Raw genomic sequence first — 19,096 nt, forward strand, 5'->3', positions numbered from 1 at the left:
TCCCCATTCTGTGGGAGGGACAGGCTCTGCGTGTGCTCTCTGCTGGATCAGGGTCCTCGATCTTTTTGTCTGCTGCTCAGATTGGGTTTCTGGGGCTCAGTGACTGGCACGAGCGGCCGCAGTTGCTGTGAGTCTGCAGTGCCAGAGGAGAAAGGGTGTGAAGGGAGGCAGGAATCAGGGTGCTGAAATGCCTGACCCTGCCAGGTGCCGACCAGTGAGGATATGTGCTGCAGCAGCTGGCAGCTCTAGCAATCCCTGGGCAGACGCTGTCAGCAGCCAGCTCAGGCCAGCTGCAGCTTGTGCGTAGTAAAGGAACCACCGAACTTAGAAAAACTCCTGGTAAAGTCTGTGCGAGAACAAAGTGGTTCTTCTCTGCTGCACAGCATGAGCTGGCCTGCAGGCCAGGGCGGCTGGTCTCGGCTGACAGGCCCGTCCTAGCAGATTTAAAGGTGTAATACATTGAAAACAAAAGCATAAGTTATCATCTAAATACATCATAGCTCATCTGCATAATTTATTCTCCTCTGAAGAGTTTAATCTATCAACTCCAATAATAAACTCATCAATCCCCTTCACTGGTTGGCAGGGCTGCATTTCATGGATCTGAGGAGACGCTAATGTTATGAGCATTGAATTTATCTCTGGAATCGCCTCCTCTGCAGATGAATGCCTTTGACAACACTGAATGCATATTCAGCCAGCGCCACGTTCTGCAGGGCCAGACGTCTTCATTTGTAGCTTGGAGCCAAAGCCTGGTGCCTAACTGGGCCCAGCCTGTCAGAGGAGTCCAGAGCCTGGGGCGAACGTCGGGGAGGAGGCGTTAGTTGTGCTGCGCCTGGGGCATTGGGAAATGGGGGCTGAGGGGCAGAAGCAGTGGGATGTGTCAGACTGGAGGGGATCCCCATCCGCTGGGGCATTTAAAACTGGTCCCCACACGTGGGGAACCTTCCGTTAGCAATGGCCAGGCTGGATCAGACCCCACGGGCAGATGCTGCCGAGGAACGTGTAAGAACCCTGCAGGAGCAGATAGGAGATAATCTGCCCCCCACGAAGATCTCACCTTGGTCTCTAAAAGAGTTTGGTGGAAGCCCTGAAGCAGGAAGTTCAATGTCCCTTCCAAAACTTGTCATCATTAATTAAGAACATAAGAACGGCCACACTGGGTCAGAGCAATGGTTCATCTAGCGCAGTGTCCTGTCTTCCGACAGTGGCCAGTGCCAGGTGCTTCAGAGGGTATGAACAGAACAGGGCAATTTATCGAGTGATCCATCCCCTGTTGTCTGGTTCCAGCTTCTGGCAGTCAGAGGTTTAGGGACACCCATAACATGGGGTTGCAGCAATGACCATCCTAGCAATAGCCACTGATGGACCTATCCTCCAGACACTTCTCTAGTTCTTTTTTGAACCCTGTTATACTTTTGGCCTCACAACATCCCCTGGCAACGAGTTCCACAGATTGACTGCGTAGTGTGAAGAAATACTTCCTTGCGTTTGTTTTAAACCTGCTGCCTATTAATTTCATCGGGTGACCCCTGGTTCTTGTGTTATGTGCAGGGGTAAATACCACTCTCTCCACACCAGTCATGATTTTGCCAGAAACAGACAGGAGTGGAGGAGCTTTGTCGCTGCCCTAAACGCCAGAGGGGTAATGGGAACATGATGATGATGATTCATGATTTTACAGACCTCTATCATATCCCCCCCTTAGATTAACAGTCCCTGGCCGTTGTAATCTCTCCTTATATGGAAGCTGTTCCATACCCTTAATCATTTTTCTTGTCCTTCTCTGTGCTTTTTCCAATTCTAATATATCTTTTTTGATACGGGGCGAGCAGAGCTGCACACAGTATTCAAGGTGTGGGCATACCATGGATTTATATAGTGGCATTATTATATTTTCTATCATATTATCTATCCCTTACCTAACATGCTGTTAGCTTTTTTCACTGCTGCTGCACTTTGAGTGGATGTTTTCAGAGAACTATCCACGATGACTCCAAGATCCCTTTCTTGAGTGGTAACAGCTAATTTAGACTCCATCATTTTGTATGTGTAGCTGGGATTATGTTTTCCAATGTGCATTACTTTGCATTTATCAACAATGAATTTCATCTGCCATTTTCTTTCCCAGTCACCCAGTTTTGTGAGATCCCTTTGTAACGCGTCACAGTCTGCTTTGAACTTAACTATCTTGAGTAATTGTGTATTGTCTGCAAACTTTGCCATCTCATTGTTTACCCCTTTTTACCAGTTCATTTATGAACACGTTGTACAGCACAGGTCCCAGTACAGATCTCTGGGGAACCCCACTATTTACCTTTCTCCACTGTAAAAACTGACTGTTTATTCCTATCCTTTGTTTCTTCTTTGAGTGCTGTCCCTGTGGGTGCTCCACTTCAGGTGTCGGTGCGTCCCGGCGCCGCTGATCGGAGATTTTCGGTAGCAGTGCCTGGTCAGGACGCGCGTGCACAGTAACCGTCTCATGGTGCCGTTGGTGATTCAACTAGTGCCCGCTTGTCCCGTCTCCCTCAGTTCCTTCTCAACCGTCCTCGTCTGCACACGGAACTCCAATGGCAGTGTCACAAAATCATCTAGAAAAGAGTTAGAAATAGTTATTAGTTAAGTTTAGCTCTCAATAGTTAGTTACTTTATAGTTGATCTAGGTTTCCATTTTAACCAGTTAGATTCCCTAAAAAAGAACAACGCTTGCGTCCCGCCGTTTTCGAAAGGGACGTTTTCAGATATGCCTGGCTCCCCAGGTTTTAAAAGGTGCACTTCTTGCAAAGATGCAATACCAATCTCTGATGGACACTCCCTTTGTGTCCGATGCTTAGGTGAGTCACACATACCACAGAAGTGCGCTCACTGCAAAAATCTGAAGGCTGGGGCAAGGAGAGATAGGGACCTTCGACTCAAACTCATTTTAATGCAGAAATCCCTAACGCCTACATTGGACCCTGGACAGACCACGACAAGGGACACTCTGGGCACAGCCTCCATTGACAGACTGTCACCTCCTCTGTAAAATCGAGGGAGAGGGCTACATCGTCACCAAGCTGAGAACTGTTAAAAAAGAAACAGTCTTTGGCGAGATCTCTGCCCGCAGTGCTGACCTCATCCAGAGCAAGCACTGGGCACCTCCGGCAGGACGAAGGATTCGAGTGGCAGGCACAAAACGGCCTCCTCCTCCATGGCACCGACTCCCCCTGCAAAGGGCTCGGTACCACAACCTCTACCACACGATTGTTCCCCCTCCGGCACCGAGTTCATTGGCGCTGACCACGGAACCGCCAGAACCGACAACTGCGGCACCTAGGAAGGCTACGCACCAAAGATCTGCACCGACCTCACTTCCACACGAGGAGGCGGCACAGAAGGATACGGAGCCATATATGTCGGCACCGATCCCCCTAATACAGACATCTGACATGCAAGCGTCATCTACACCTGGATCTCCACTACTCGACACCGGTCGCTCACCGGTACTGATGGCACCGGGCCAACCTGATTCTCCCATTGCTACACCTTTCTCAAGTGATGAGAATGATGACGCAGAGGAGGCAGTCTTCTCTTCGGGACACTCCTCCCCCACAGGCACTGAACCTCATTCTAGACCCAGGGAAGAGAGCACCAGGAACCTACAACCATGGCTCGCTAACCGCTGGATATGCCCTCCCGTGCCATTTCCTGTCCAATGGCCACAATGGGATCCATGGGCAGCCTACAGGTCTCAATTCCACAGACTTCCCTCTTCCCACAGGAAGCCCGTACGCGCTGCACCAACATCAGTACCCAAACCCTCGGAGGAAGGGGAGGAAGGGAGGGATGGCACTTCGGAACAGGAGGCGTCCCCAGAGCACAACTCCTCTTCTTCCCCTGACGAAGCAGTTATGCCCCCACCTCCTGCTTCTATAGATGACTTTAAACAATTTCAGGAGCTATTCCAGTGGGTGGCTCAGAGTCAGAACATTCCTCTTGAAGAGGTACAGGAGACACAACACCAACTCCTTAAGATCCTACACACGTCCTCTATGTCGAAGATCGCATTGCCCATCAATGATGCCTTGCTGGAATGCGCAGACACGGTGTGGGAAACTCCTGCCACCATTAATCATAGAATAATAGAAGATTAGGGTTGGAAGAGACCTCAGGAGGTCATCTAGTCCAACCCCCTGCTCAAAGCAGGACCAATCCCCAGACAGATTTTTGCCCCAGATCCCTAAATGGGCCCCTCAAGGATTGAACTCACAACCCTGGGTTTAACAGGCCAATGCTCAAACCACTGAACTATCCCTCCCCCAACCAATAAACGTACGGACAGGAAATACTGTGTACCAAATAAAGGAATGGATTTCCTGAACTCACACCCAGAACCAAACTCATTCGTAGTGGAGGCAGTTAACCAACGGGGCAAACAATCTCAATTCAAATCCACACCCCTGGACAAGGATTGGAAGAGATTAGACCTCATAGGATGCAAAGTTTACACTTCAGCGACCCTACAATTCCGCACAGCTAACTGTACAGCACTACTCTCAAACTACGACCATGACAACGACACCAAATTGACAGGATGTCCCTGAGGAAAAAGAGAACAATTTCGGGCCATCGTCAACGAGGGACAACTTATTGTTAGAACAGCGCTCCAGGCATCCCTCGACATGGCAGACACAGCAGCGCACATGACGGTGACAGCCATTGTCATGCGCAGAGCATCATGGCTTTATTCATCGGGCATCCCCAGAGAACTACAACACAAGGTTGAAGACCTTCCCTTTGACAGAGACAAGGTCTTCTCCGCTAGGACGGATGTGGCCCCCCACTCCATGAAGGACTCTAGAGCGACACTAAGAACCCTCGGGATATACACCCCTCCCCAACTGGAGATGCTGATATCAACCATACAATCGGAACAGAGACAACACGTTGCAGCGCCAACAGATGGACAAAGTCAAAGAAACAGACCATAGAGATGTCGCCATAACCAATCTCAGACTGCGACATCCCAACGCCACCAAACAAACTGCAGTTTTGAAACATTGGTCGAGGGTCTGACCGACCTCCCGCGACCACCAGCGCCACTAGAACGAGCAACCCACATTTTTGGTCATCGACTCCAACCATTCTGCCATATGCGGGACACTATCACCACTGACCACTGGGTTTTGGAGATCATCCAAATGGGTTATATCATCCCCTTTACCTCCATCCCACCTACCCACTCCTTCCATGTCCCTCTTCAGGGACCCTTCTCACGAGCACCTATTGAGAAAAGAAGTAGATCACCTCCTCTACAATCAGGGGCCATGGAACAAGTTCCAACACAACACAGAGGGAAAGGATTTTGCTCCCATTATTTCCTGATTCAAAAGAAAAACGGAGGTTGGAGACCCATACTAGATCTCAGAAAACTGAACAAATTTGTCCGCACCCACAGATTCAAAATGGTCACACTGAACTTGATCATCCCAGCATGGAAAAGGGGGACTGGTTCTCAGCCCTTGACCTACAAGATGCGTATTTCCACATTAGCCGCTCACAGACGATTCCTACAATTCACAGTGGGACAATATAATATAATATTGAGATATACCTATCTCATAGAACTGGAAGGGACCTCAAAAGGTCATTGAGTCCAGCCCCCTGCCTTCACTAGCAGGACCAAGTACTGATTTTTGCCCCAGATCCCTAAGTGGCCCCCTCAAGGATTGAGCTCACAACCCTGGGTTTAACAGGCCAATGCTCAAACCACTGAGCTATCCCTCCCTCCCAAGATCACTTTCAATACAGAGTACTGTCATTCTGACTGTCGACAGTTCCACGAGTCTTTATCAAAACCCTTGTGGTGGTAGCTGCTCATCTGCACAGACAGGGAATATTGAAATTCCCATACTTAGACAATTGCCTGCTAAAAGGCTCTACCAGGACAGAAACATTACACATCACTCGACAGACCATCTCTCTGTTTCACTCCCTAGGGCTACAAATCAACGAAAAGAAATCTACCCTAACTCCAGCACAACAACTGGACTTCAGAGGAGTGCACCTGGACTCAGTAGAGGCCAAAGCTTCGGTACCGATGCCCCGATTCACAGCGCTGACCTCCCTCATATTGGTGATCTCAGACAGCCCGTGGGTGTCTGCACGCATCTGCCTACAACTCCTGGGACACATGGCGGCCACCACTTTTGTTGTGAAACATGCCAGACTACACTTGCGCTGCTTTCAGGGATGGCTGAACTTGGTGTATAGTCCACGTAAGCACAGCCTACACAAAAGAGTCACGCAAACCACAGAAGTCCTACATTCACTACGATGGCATCCCATTTCAACAAGATCCACCATCCATACAAATCACAGCAGATGCCTCACTTATTGGATGGGGAGCTCACCTAAATCAACATACAACCCAAGGCAAGTGGACCCCCACGGAAACACGCTTACACATCAACCTGCTTGAATTACGCGGGGTCTGCAACGCGTGCCGACATTTCCTCCCTATTATACGAGGCAAAACGATAAGGATCCTGATGGACAACATCACCTGTATGTTCTATATAAACCGTCAGGGTGGGACACGTTCCCACTCCTTATGCACGGAGGCCCTAAAACTATGGAACTGGTGCATAAAACACAACATCTGTTACAGCAGCATACCTCCCGGGCCGACAGAACATGGTGGTGGACACTTTAAGCACAGTTTTCCCAAGAGCACAAATGGGAACTGAACGATGAAATAACACAACACATTTTTCACATGTGGGGATTCCCACACATAGACCTGGCCGTGACATCAGTAAACAAGAAATGCCCAAACTTTTGCTCACAAGTAGGACTCAGAGCACGATCCATGGGGGATGCTTTTCTCATCAAATGGAATGCTCCTCTCCAATACGCATGCCCACGGATACCTCTGATCTCCAGAGTGATACACAAAATATGAAACAACAAGCCAAAATAATACTCATATGTCACGGAGTGTTTGGGAGTCAGGGCCCGGCACCCCTCTTCCTGAGATTCACTGTGACTCTCAACCAGCCAGTAAAACAGAAGGTTTATTAGATGACAGGAACACAGTCTCAAGCAGAGCGTGTAGGTACAACCAGAACCCCTCAATTAGGTCCTTCTGGGAGGTTCAGGGAGCTTAGACCCCAGCTTGGGGTTCCCTGCGTTGCACCACCCAGCCCAGAACTGAGAAAACTACTCACTCTTCCAGCAGCTCCTCTCTTCCCCCTCCCCCCAGCTCCTCCTCTCCTTTGTTCAGTCTCCTGGGCAGAAGGTGTTATTTCTCCCAACCCCCTCCTGGCTCAGGTTACAGCTCAGGTAGCTTCCTTCAAGGGAAGTCCCCCATCCCCAATGCAACCCCCCTGCAACATTCCCAGGTCAAATCTGCCCCGCTCCCTGCTCCATCACATCATAGTACCAACATGGCCCAGACAGACTTGGTTCCCGTACCTGACGACACGCATGGTGATCTGCACACCGTTCACTCTCCCTCGCCTATGGAATCTTCTCTCTCAGGACAATGGTCAAGTCCTCCACCTGAGACTTCACCTGAAGGTATGGCTACTTCATGGCTCTGCCCCGACGAACTGCTGCTCAGAAGAGGTAGGACAAGTGGTAATAAACAGTAGGAAGCACAACACATGTACTACCTACCTCCAAAAATGGAAAAGATTTTCTGTGGTGCCAAAACAAGCAAATATCTGGAAGCCGGGCACCACTTCCACTGATCCCTAAACTCAGGGCTCACTACGAGTTTACTCTGGAGATTTCCATTACTTGCATCTGAAGAAGTGAGGTTCTTACCCACGAAAGCTTATGCTCCCAATACTTCTGTTAGTCTTAAAGGTGCCACAGGACCCTCTGTTGGAGTTTACTTAGAGTTCACCTTGTGGCCATCACAGCTTTCCAACAGGTAGACGGGATGTCAGTATTCGTCCACACGATTACCAAGCGAAAAGACCCTAAAACACCTGACCTGAGCCTGAGCGGGACCCAACCTGAACCAGACCCGACCCTTCCCCCAATCCTGAGTCAGCGCCGCCACTGCCTTGTCCTTGGAGCTGGGCCTGGGAGGCTGTGAGCAGACACTGCCCAAGCCAAGCCAAGCCAAGCGGGTCCGGTTGTTTTCTGATATGACCTGAACCTGACACTTGGAGTTGGGTCCTCTCAGGTTGGGTTGCAGAGCCCTAAATCATAGCCCTGGCCTTGCCTGGCATGGGGCCATCACAGGCCCTCACTGCCCAGACACAGGAGAGCTGCCTCATTCTATGGTGCAGCCAAGCTAGCTGCTGGGGCCCAAGCATTGTTTTCATTAGGTCCTACATAAATAGTGGTGGGTGTTTTCCTTAGCTATTGCCATGTGTAGATTCTGGTACTCCTAAGGGCTCTTCCTTGGGATAGCAGTAGGAAGGGAGGGGGGGTCACAGCTGGGCTGTACGCGGGATGGGGGTCACAGCTAGGCCGTACGTGGGAGGGGGTGTCACAGCTGGACCGTACGCGGGGGGGGGGGGGGGTCAAAGCTGGGCTGTACACGTCATGGCAGGACGCAGGCCAGGCCTGTGTCATGCTGCACACAAAAAGAGGGCACTAAATATTTCAGAGGAATCTCAGTTCCTGTGATTTCTCTGCCAGTGGATTCTAGAGTGAAACTTTTATAAATTGTTAAAGGCCTGCCGGAGACTTGAGCATCCGCACTGAGCCCCTCCCGGAGCCTCCGAGAGTCGGGCTCCACCCCCACCCCCACGCTGACCCCTGGCTGTGCACTCTGGAGCCAGGACCCCCCCACTCCCCCACGCTGACCCCTGGCTGTGCGCTCTGGAGCCAGGACCCCCCCACTCCCCCACGCTGACCCCTGGCTGTGCGCTCTGGAGCTGGGACCCCCCACTCCCTGTCACGGAGTCCCCGGGCGATGCTCTGGAACTGCTTCTTACAAAGCCAGTCAGGACTCTGGTGAAGTCTCCTCGCTCTGAGCAGACTGTCTTCAGGGCAAGAAGCTCACACAGCTTCACCTTCCTGGGTCTGACCTCGGAGCATTCAGCATCCTCTGCCCCTCCGTGCGCTTCCCACAGTGAGTCCGCCCTGGCGGGGTCCTGGGGAAGCCACAGGCTCCCTCATCCCCACTTTGCAGTCAGACGTGACTCTCAGCCAGCCGGGGAAACAGAGGTTTATTAGATGACAGGAACACGGTCTAAAACAGAGCTTGTAGGTACAGAGAACAGGACCCCTCAGCCGGGTCCATCCTGGGGGCAGCGAGCCAGACACCCACGTCTGCACTCACTCCACGTCCCCAGCCAGCTCCAAACTGAAACCCCCTCCAGCCCCTCCTCTCTGGGCTTTGTCCCTTTCCCGGGCCAGGAGGTCACCTGATCTCTTTGTTCTCCAAAACCTTCAGCTGGAACCTTTGTAGAGGAGGGGCCCAGGCCATTAGTTGCCAGGAGACAGAGTGTCGGCCATTTATGTGCACTGGCCCTTTGCTCTGCAAAAATTACACCCCCTTATCCCACCACCTAGAGACTTAAGAAATGCATAGGGGAAACTGAGGCACCCACACAGTATTCAGAGGAAACATTAAGAACAGTCCCACTTCATCACACTCCCCCATGCTGACCCCTGGCTGTGTGCTCTGGAGCCGGGAACCTCCCCCACTCCCCCACGCTGACCCCTGGCTGTGTGCTCTGGAGCCGGGAACCCCCCCCACTCTCCCACGCTGACCCATGGCTGTGTGCTCTGGAACCGGGACCCCCCACAGTCCCCCACACTGACCCCTGGCTGTGTGCTCTGGAGCCGGGAACCCCCCCCCACTCTCCCACGCTGACCCCTGGCTGTGTGCTCTGGAACCGGGAACCCCCCCCACTCTCCCACGCTGACCCCTGGCTGTGTGCTCTGGAGCCGGGAACCTCCCCCACTCTCCCACGCTGACCCCTGGCTGTGTGCTCTGGAGCTGGGAACCCCCCCCCACTCCCCCACGCTGACCCCTGGCTGTGTGCTCTGGAGCCGGGAACCTCCCCCACTCCCCCACGCTGACCCCTGGCTGTGTGCTCTGGAACCGGGAACCCCCCCCACTCCCCCACGCTGACCCCTGGCTGTGCGCTCTGGAACCGGGACCCCCCACAGTCCCCCACACTGACCCCTGGCTGTGTGCTCTGGAGCCGGGAACCCCCTCCACTCCCCCACGCTGACCCCTGGCTGTGTGCTCTGGAGCCGGGACCCCCCACAGTCCCCCACGCTGACCCCTGGCTGTGTGCTCTGGAGCCGGGACCCCCCACACACTCCCCCACGCTGACCCCTGGCTGTGTGCTCTGGAGCCGGGAACCCCCCCACACTCTCCCACACTGACCCCTGGCTGTGTGCTCTGGAGCCAGGACCCCCACACACTCCCCCACGCTGACCCCTGGCTGTGTGCTCTGGAGCTGGGAACCTCCCCCACTCCCCCACGCTGACCCCTGGCTGTGTGCTCTGGAGCCGGGACCCCCCACAGTCCCCCACGCTGACCCCTGGCTGTGTGCTCTGGAACCGGGAACCCCCCACACACTCTCCCACGCTGACCCATGGCTGTGTGCTCTGGAGCCGGGAACCCCCCCCACTCCCCCACACTGACCCCTGGCTGTGTGCTCTGGAGCCGGGACCCCCCCCCACACTCCCCCACGCTGACCCCTGGCTGTGTGCTCTGGAGCTGGGAACCCCCCCCACTCTCCCACGCTGACCCCTGGCTGTGTGCTCTGGAGCCGGGACCCCCCACAGTCCCCCACGCTGACCCCTGGCTGTGTGCTCTGGAACCGGGAACCCCCCCCACTCTCCCACGCTGACCCCTGGCTGTGTGCTCTGGAGCCGGGAATCCCCTCCACTCCCCCACGCTGACTCCTGGCTGTGTGCTCTGGAGCCGGGAATCCCCTCCACTCCCCCACGCTGACCCCTGGCTGTGTGCTCTGGAGCCGGGAACCCCCCCCCACTCCCCCACGCTGACCCCTGGCTGTGTGCTCTGGAACCGGGACCCCCCACAGTCCCCCACGCTGACCCCTGGCTGTGTGCTCTGGAGCGGGAACCTCCCCCACTCCCCCACGCTGACCCCTGGCTGTGTGCTCTGGAGCCAGGACCCCCCACAGTCCCCCACGCTGACCCCTGGCTGTGTGCTCTGGAGCGGGAACCTCCCCCACTCCCCCACGCTGACCCCTGGCTGTGTGCTCTGGAGCCGGGAACCTCCCCCACTCCCCCACGCTGACCCCTGGCTGTGTGCTCTGGAGCCGGGAACCCCCCCCACTCTCCCACGCTGACCCCTGGCTGTGTGCTCTGGAGCCGGGAACCCCCCACAGTCCCCCACACTGACCCCTGGCTGTGCGCTCTGGAGCCGGGAACCCCCCCCACTCTCCCACGCTGACCCCTGGCTGTGTGCTCTGGAGCCGGGAACTCCCCCCCCCACTCTCCCACGCTGACCCCTGGCTGTGTGCTCTGGAACCGGGACCCCCCCCCACTCCCCCACGCTGACCCTGGCTGTGTGCTCTGGAGCTGGGAACCCCCCCCACTCTCCCACGCTGACCCCTGGCTGTGTGCTCTGGAGCCGGGAACCCCCTCCACTCCCCCACGCTGACCCCTGGCTGTGTGCTCTGGAACCGGGACCCCCCACAGTCCCCCACACTGACCCCTGGCTGTGTGCTCTGGAGCCGGGAACCCCCCCCCACTCTCCCACGCTGACCCCTGGCTGTGTGCTCTGGAGCTGGGAACCCCCCCACTCCCCCACGCTGACCCCTGGCTGTGTGCTCTGGATCCGGGAACCCCCACACACTCTCCCACGCTGACCCCTGGCTGTGTGCTCTGGAGCTGGGAACCCCCCCACTCCCCCACACTGACCTCTGGCTGTGTGCTCTGGAGCCGGGACCCCCCACACACACTCCCCCACGCTGACCCCTGGCTGTGTGCTCTGGAACCGGGACCCCCCACAGTCCCCCACGCTGACCTCTGGCTGTGCGCTCTGGAGCCGGGACCCCCCCACACTCTCCCACGCTGACCCATGGCTGTGTGCTCTGGAGCCGGGAACCTCCCCCACTCCCCCACGCTGACCCCTGGCTGTGTGCTCTGGAGCTGGGAACCCCCTCCACTCCCCCACGCTGACCCCTGGCTGTGTGCTCTGGAGCCGGGACCCCCACACACACTCCCCCACGCTGACCCCTGGCTGTGCGCTCTGGAGCCGGGACCCCCCACACACTCCCCCACGCTGACCCCTGGCTGTGCGCTCTGGAGCATCTCAGTGGGGCAGCATCTCACAGGCAACGTTTGGCAAAATCCCACGTTAAGACATTTGTAATTTTCTACCACAGAGCCACCATTTCAGCCCCACGCCCAGGCAGGTCGTGAGCAGCCGGGCGAGAGGCAATGGGAGGGTTTCCAGGCAGGAGAGGGCAGAGGATGCACTTCCCTCTCCTCCAGGCTGGCTGCGGTCATCTCCACTTTAGGCTGGGGAATGCCTTGGGGACGGGCTCTACTGGTGCTGGGTCTCCTATGGCGGGCGGCTGCTGTGCCCGGCGGGGCCCTGCCAGGGTGCGTGCGACCAGCAGGCGGGAGCTGGGGGTTTCTTTCCGTGTCACTGATGTTCTCGCTCGGTTCGGGTGGGCTAGCTGCCTCGCTGGGCACACAGCAGTGCCAGCCTGTTTGGTCCACGAGCTGGGAGGTGTTTGGGGAGCCCCAGACCTGTGAGCTGGAGCCAGGTCCCTCTGCTGGTGCCCGCCAATGTCTGTGCCCTGTGCAATGCCAGGCCAGGCCTGTTCAGTGTGCTCGGTCTGTCTGTCTCAGACACGCCCTTCGTCGCATCTTTCTCCTGCCCCAAGTGCCCCCATGGCAGCTGAATGCCCGGCCCTGCCTGGGGCGGACCTGGGCCCGGGGATGAGTGACAGTCCATGCTGATCCCTTGAGACCTGCCTGCTCCGTGGATAGCCCAGGGCTTCCTGCGGGGGTCGGCGCAGGTCCCGGACGGGGCTGGGCCGGGGGCTCTGTCCCGACCCGGGTGGTCGGCGCAGGTCCCGGACGGGGCTGGGCCGGGGGCTCTGTCCCGACCCGGGTGGTCGGCGCAGGTCCCGGACAGGGCTGGGCCGGGGGCTCTGTCCCGTCCCGGGGGGTCGGTGCAGGTCCCGGACGGGGCTGGGCCGGGGGCTCTGTCCCTTCCCGGGGGGTCGGCGCAGGTCCCGGACAGGGCTGGGCCGGGGGCTCTGTCCCTTCCCGGGGGGTCGGCGCAGGTCCCGGACGGGGCTGGGCCGGGGGCTCTGTCCCGTCCCAGGGGGTCAGCGCAGGTTCCGGACGGGGCTGGGCCGGGGGCTCTGTCCCTTCCCGGGGGGTCGGCACAGGTCCCGGACGGGGCTGGGCCGGGGGCTCTGCCCCTTCCCGGGTGGTCGGCGCAGGTCCCGGACGGGGCTGGGCCAGGGGCTCTGTCCCGTCCCGGGGGGTCGATGCAGGTTCCGGACGGGGCTGGGCCGGGGGCTCTGTCCCGTCCCGGGGGGTCGGCGCAGGTCCCGGACGGGGCTGGGCCGGGGGCTCTGTCCCGTCCCGGGTGGTCGGCGCAGGTCCCGGACGGGGCTGGGCCGGGGGCTCTGTCCCGTCCCGGGTGGTCGGCGCAGGTCCCGGACAGGGCTGGGCCAGGGGCTCTGCCCCGTCCCAGGGGGTCAGCGCAGGTCCCGGACGGGGCTGGGCCGGGGGCTCTGCCCCTTCCCGGGTGGTCGGCGCAGGTCCCGGACGGGGCTGGGCCGGGGGCTCTGTCCCGACCCGGGTGGTCGGCGCAGGTCCCGGACGGGGCTGGGCCGGGGGCTCTGCCCCTTCCCGGGTGGTCGCCGCAGGTCCCGGACGGGGCTGGGCCGGGGGCTCTGCCCCGTCCCGGGAGGTCGCCGCAGGTCCCGGACAGGGCTGGGCCGGGGGCTCTGTCCTGTCCCGGGGGGACGATGCAGGTCCCGGACGGGGCTGGGCCAGGGGCTCTGTCCCGTCCCGGGTGGTCGGCGCAGGTCCCGGACGGGGCTGGGCCGGGGGCTCTGTCCCTTCCCGGGGGGACGATGCAGGTTCCGGACGGGGCTGGGCCGGGGGCTCTGCCCCTTCCCGGGGGGTCGATGCAGGTTCCGGACAGGGCTGGGCCAGGGGCTCTGCCCCGTCCCAGGGGGTCAGCGCAGGTCCCGGACGGGGCTGGGCCGGGGGCTCTGCCCCTTCCCGGGGGGTCGGCGCAGGTCCCGGACGGGGCTGGGCCGGGGGCTCTGTCCCGTCCCGGGGGGTCGATGCAGGTCCCGGACGGGGCTGGGCCGGGGGCTCTGTCCCGTCCCGGGGGGTCGGCGCAGGTCCCGGACGGGGCTGGGACGGGGGCTCTGTCCCGTCCCGGGGGGTCGGCGCAGGTCCCGGACGGGGCTGGGACGGGGGCTCTGTCCCGTCCCGGGGGGTCGGCGCAGGTCCCGGACGGGGCTGGGCCGGGGGCTCTGTCCCGTCCCGGGGGGTCGGCGCAGGTCCCGGACGGGGCTGGGCCGGGGGCTCTGTCCCGTCCCGGGGGGTCGGCGCAGGTCCCGGACGGGGCTGAGGGCTCTGTCCCGTCCGGGGGGGTCGGTGCAGGTCCCGGATGGGGCAGTGCTCATTGCCTTGGGAAGCGTGGGGGGGGGGGGATTGCTCCCACCTCCCCACGCTAGGATCACCCCAGCTCTGCTCTCTCCCCACCCCTGCTCAGTGCGCAGGTGAGGTCCCTGGGCAGACAGGGAGAGGGGCTGGGGCTGGGCGCTCAGCTCCTGAGTGCCAATTCGTCCTATCCACACTGCTGCCTGGGTGGATGCCCGACAGAGCCCCTGCTTATCCTGAGTCCCTGTCTGTCTGCACTGCGCTCTGGGATGGGTGCAAGGGGCACTACATGCTATTGACCTCCTGCCCTCTCTGCGTCTTCTCACCCCTAGGTAGATGAAGAGGGATTTCCATGAACCTCAAGCCTGTGACGTTCTCATCAGGTAGGTCCCTGCCTGTAACCCTCTGGGGAGCAGCCCTTCGGGATGGCACAGAGGTCCCGGGCAGGAGTGAGGGGCAGCCTGGCGGGAGCCTGTGGTAGGGCTCAGGCAGGCAGCCGGAGAGGGATGCAGAGATATGGGTGGGTGGGACTGTGCAGAGCCCAGAGGGGAGGCTGGGGGACGTGAGCTTGCTGCAGTGGGGGAGTGGGGGCTGATGAGGACTGGAATGGGGGATGGGGACGGATGTGCCCGGAGCAGTGCTGGGAGGGGGATCCTAGCAGCAGCACTGTGAAGGTGGAAGGAGAGGAAGAGGAAGGAGGTGGGCAGGCTGAGAGGGGGCCAGTAATCGGGGTGGGGGAAAAGGCCTGGCCTGGCCCAGGCTCTGAGCAGCCAGGAGGGAGGGCATCTGGTGGCGTTTGGGCAGGTTCTAAAGGAAGCAGAGACGGGATCTCTGTATGTTGCACATACACAATGGGAAATGACTGCCTAGGAAGGAGCACTGCGGGAAGGGATCGGGGGGTCAGAGGGGATCACAAGGTAAATATGAGTGAACAGTGTGACACTGTTGCAAAAAAAGCAAACACTGTTCTGGGCTGTATTAGCAGGAGTGTTGTAAGCAAGACATGAGAAGTAATTCTTCCGCTCTGCTCCGCGCTGATTAGGCCTCAAAAGGAGTAATGCAGAGGTTCTCAAACTGTGGTACGTGGACCACCAGTGGTCCGCGAGCTCCATTCAGGTGGTCCGTGGATAGTTCCCTCTAAGGTTCGCGCCTGGGCGGCCGCACACAAGAGAATGAAGGGCCACCCACCTAATTAGTGGAGCCGTGCAGGCATGGCTCCACTAATTAGGTGCCTGGACCCTGGAGAAGATGCCCATGTAAGGTGAGGTGGTGGCCTTGGGGGGAATAGGGGGTAGGTGGAAGGGGGCAGTGGGGTGAGAAGAGGGGGTGGGGGAAATTTGGGATGTGCAGGGCTGCGGCAGCCAGAGAAAGAGGCGACTTTCCCCAGCTCCAGGGCTGCAGCTGCCGGGGAGACACGGCCCTCCTTCCCAGCCCCAGCTCGGGGCCTGCCATAGTGGGGGAGAGACCCCCCTCCTTCCCAGCCCCAGCTCGGGGCCTGCCATGGTGGGGGAGAGACCCCCCTCCTTCCCAGCCCCAGCTCGGGGCCTGCCATGGTGGGGGAGAGACCCCCCTCCTTCCCAGCCCCAGCTCGGGGCCTGCCATGGTGGGGGAGAGACCCCCCTCCTTCCCAGCCCCAGCTCGGGGCCTGCCATGGTGGGGGAGAGACCCCCCTCCTTCCCAGCCCCAGCTCAGGGGCTGCCATGGTGGGGGAGAGACCCCCCCCTCCTTCCCAGCCCCAGCTCAGGGGCTGCCATGGTGGGGGAGAGACCCCCCTCCTTCCCAGTCCCAGCTCGGGGCCTGCCATGGTGGGGGAGAGACCCCCCTCCTTCCCAGCCCCAGCTCAGGGGCTGCCATGGTGGGGGAGAGACCTTCCTCCTTCCCAGCCCCAGCTCTGTGGCTGCCGTGGAGGGGGAGAGAGGGCACATCCCTCGCATTAGAAAGGTAAGACTACTGATATTAAAATATGAGTTGTGGGCTTTTATTTGTAGAACAAAAAAAGTTTATTATTATTAAGGGTTTTTTTATATAGCACTTTTATCCAGAGCGCTTTACAATAGTTAGCTAATGGTACAAACAACATTTGGAAAGATCATTAAGTGGGCCGCCGAGACCCTCAGCAATTTTCAAGTGGTCCGCGAAAAAAAAAAGTTTGAGAACTACTGGAGTGTTGTGTCCAGTTCTGGGCGCCACATTTCAGGAAAGATGTGGACAAGAAGCAATGGGCTTAAATTGCAGCAAGGACGGTTTAGGTTGGACATTAGGAAAAACTTCCTCACTGTCAGGGTGGTTAAGCCCTGGGATAAATTGCCCAGGGAAGTTGTGGAATCCCCCCTCATTGGAGATGTTTAAGAGCAGGCTAGACAAACACGGGTCAGGGATGGTCCAGATAATACTTAGTCCTGCCTCAGTGCAGGGGACTGGGCTAGATGATCTCTGGAGGGCCCATCCAGTCCTACAATTCTATGATCCGACAGGTGCCTGGATATGCCCCACCCCAGAGCAGAGTGCAGGTGTGTGCCAGCCCCACCCCAAGCAGCACCCGGCAACCAGCAGGGAAGGCGGAGGCAGAGGGAGCCAGCAGCCGCCTGGGCTGTGCTGGCAGGAGGGTGTAACGATGCTGGTTCTGGCGGGACCCAACGGAGAGTGCCAATTCAGGACAAATTGCTTAAAGCAGGGCAGTTACAGCAGCCCCAGGCTGGGGTTCCTTTGCACACCAAGGCAAACCAAACCAGACAGAGAGAGAGGACTTCGGTCTCACCCCACTGGCTAACCATAAGTCACACAAGCAATTCCCTAGGACACTCCAGTTTCCCAGTATCACCACCAGTGCCACTCGTTATCGGGATGAATGGTTATGAAAACCAATACCCCAGTAAAAGAAAAAAGGTTCTCTCGATCCCAAAGGACCAAGTCCCAGACCCAGGTCAATATACAAGTCAGATCTTACCCACAAATCACGCTGTTGCCAATTCTTTAGAATCTAAAATCTAAAGGTTTATTCATAAAAGGAAAAAGATAGAGATGAGAGCTAAAACTGGTTAAATGGAATCAATTCCATACAGTGATGGCAAAGTTCTTGGTTCAGGCTTGTAGCAGTGATGGAATAAACTGCAGGTTTAAATCAAGTCTCTGGAACATCCCCAGCTGGGATGGGTCATTCAGTCCTTTGTTCAGAGCTTCCGTTTGTAGCAAAGTCCCTCCAGAGGTCAGAAGCAGGATTGAAGACAAGCTGGAGGAGCTGCAGCAGCTTTTTATAGTCTCTTGTCATGTGGTCTCTGCTTTCTTTGTCCCAAAGACAAGCTGTCCATCACATGGCCTGGAAGAACCTTAGAGTTCTGTCCATAGGCATGTCCCTGCATACTTTGCTGAGTTGCAAGGCTATCTGCCTTCTCTCAATGGGTCAATTGTGTAGCTGATGGACCTTAATGGGCCATCAAGCAGGCTAGGCAGTGCTGATGCAAACTTGTCTGGGAAGTTTCCCAGAAGCATAGCATAAGTTTGAAATACAGACAGTACAGAGCCAATATTCATAACTTCAACTACAAAACTGATACACACATGTAGACAGCATAATCATAACCAGCAAACCACAACCTTGTCTTAGGCCTGGTCTACACTAGGCTTTTATGTCGAATTTAGCGCCGTTACATCGAATTAACCCTGCACCCGTCCACACCACGAAGCTATTTAGTTCGACATAGAGCTCTCTTAAATTCGACTTCTGTACTCCTCCAAAACGAGAGGAGTAGCGCTAAATTCGAAATGGCCATATCGAATTAGGCTAGGTGTGGATGGAAATCGACGGTAATAGCTCCGGGAGCTATCCCACAGTGCACCACTCTGTTGACGCTCTGGACAGCAGTCCGAGCTCGGATGCTCTGATCAGCCACACAGGAAAAGCCCCGGGAAAATTTGAATTCCTTTTCCTGTCTGGCCAGTTTGAATCTCATTCCCTGTTTGGACAGCGTGGCGAGCTCAGCAGCACTGGCAACGATGCAGAGCTCTCCAGCAGAGATGGTCATGCAATCTAATAGAAGGAGGGCCCCAGCATGGACTGATCGGGAAGTCTTGGATCTCATCGCTGTGTGGGGCGATGAGTCCGTGCTTTCAGAGCTGCGCTCCAAAAGACGGAATGCAAAGATCTACGAGAAGATCTCTAAAGCCATGGCAGAGAGAGGATACAGCCGGGATGCAACGCAGTGCCGCGTGAAAATCAAGGAGCTGAGACAAGGCTACCAAAAAACCAAAGAGGCAAACGGACGCTCCGGATCCCATCCCCACACATCCCGTTTCTACGAGGCACTGCATTCCATCCTAGGTGCGGCCGCCACCACTACCCCACCACTGACCGTGGACTCTGAGGATGGGATATTGTCCGCGGCAGGTTCCTCGTCGGACATGTTAGCGGACGGGGAAGATGAAGAAGGAGATGAGGAGGACGAGGCAGTCGACAGCGCTGGCACCGCTGATTTCCCCGACAGCCAGGAGCTCTTCATCACCCTTACCGAGATCCCCTACCAAC

This window comes from Emys orbicularis, chromosome 1 (genome assembly GCF_028017835.1).
Source record: "Emys orbicularis isolate rEmyOrb1 chromosome 1, rEmyOrb1.hap1, whole genome shotgun sequence".
In the NCBI taxonomy this organism is placed as follows: domain Eukaryota; kingdom Metazoa; phylum Chordata; order Testudines; family Emydidae; genus Emys; species Emys orbicularis.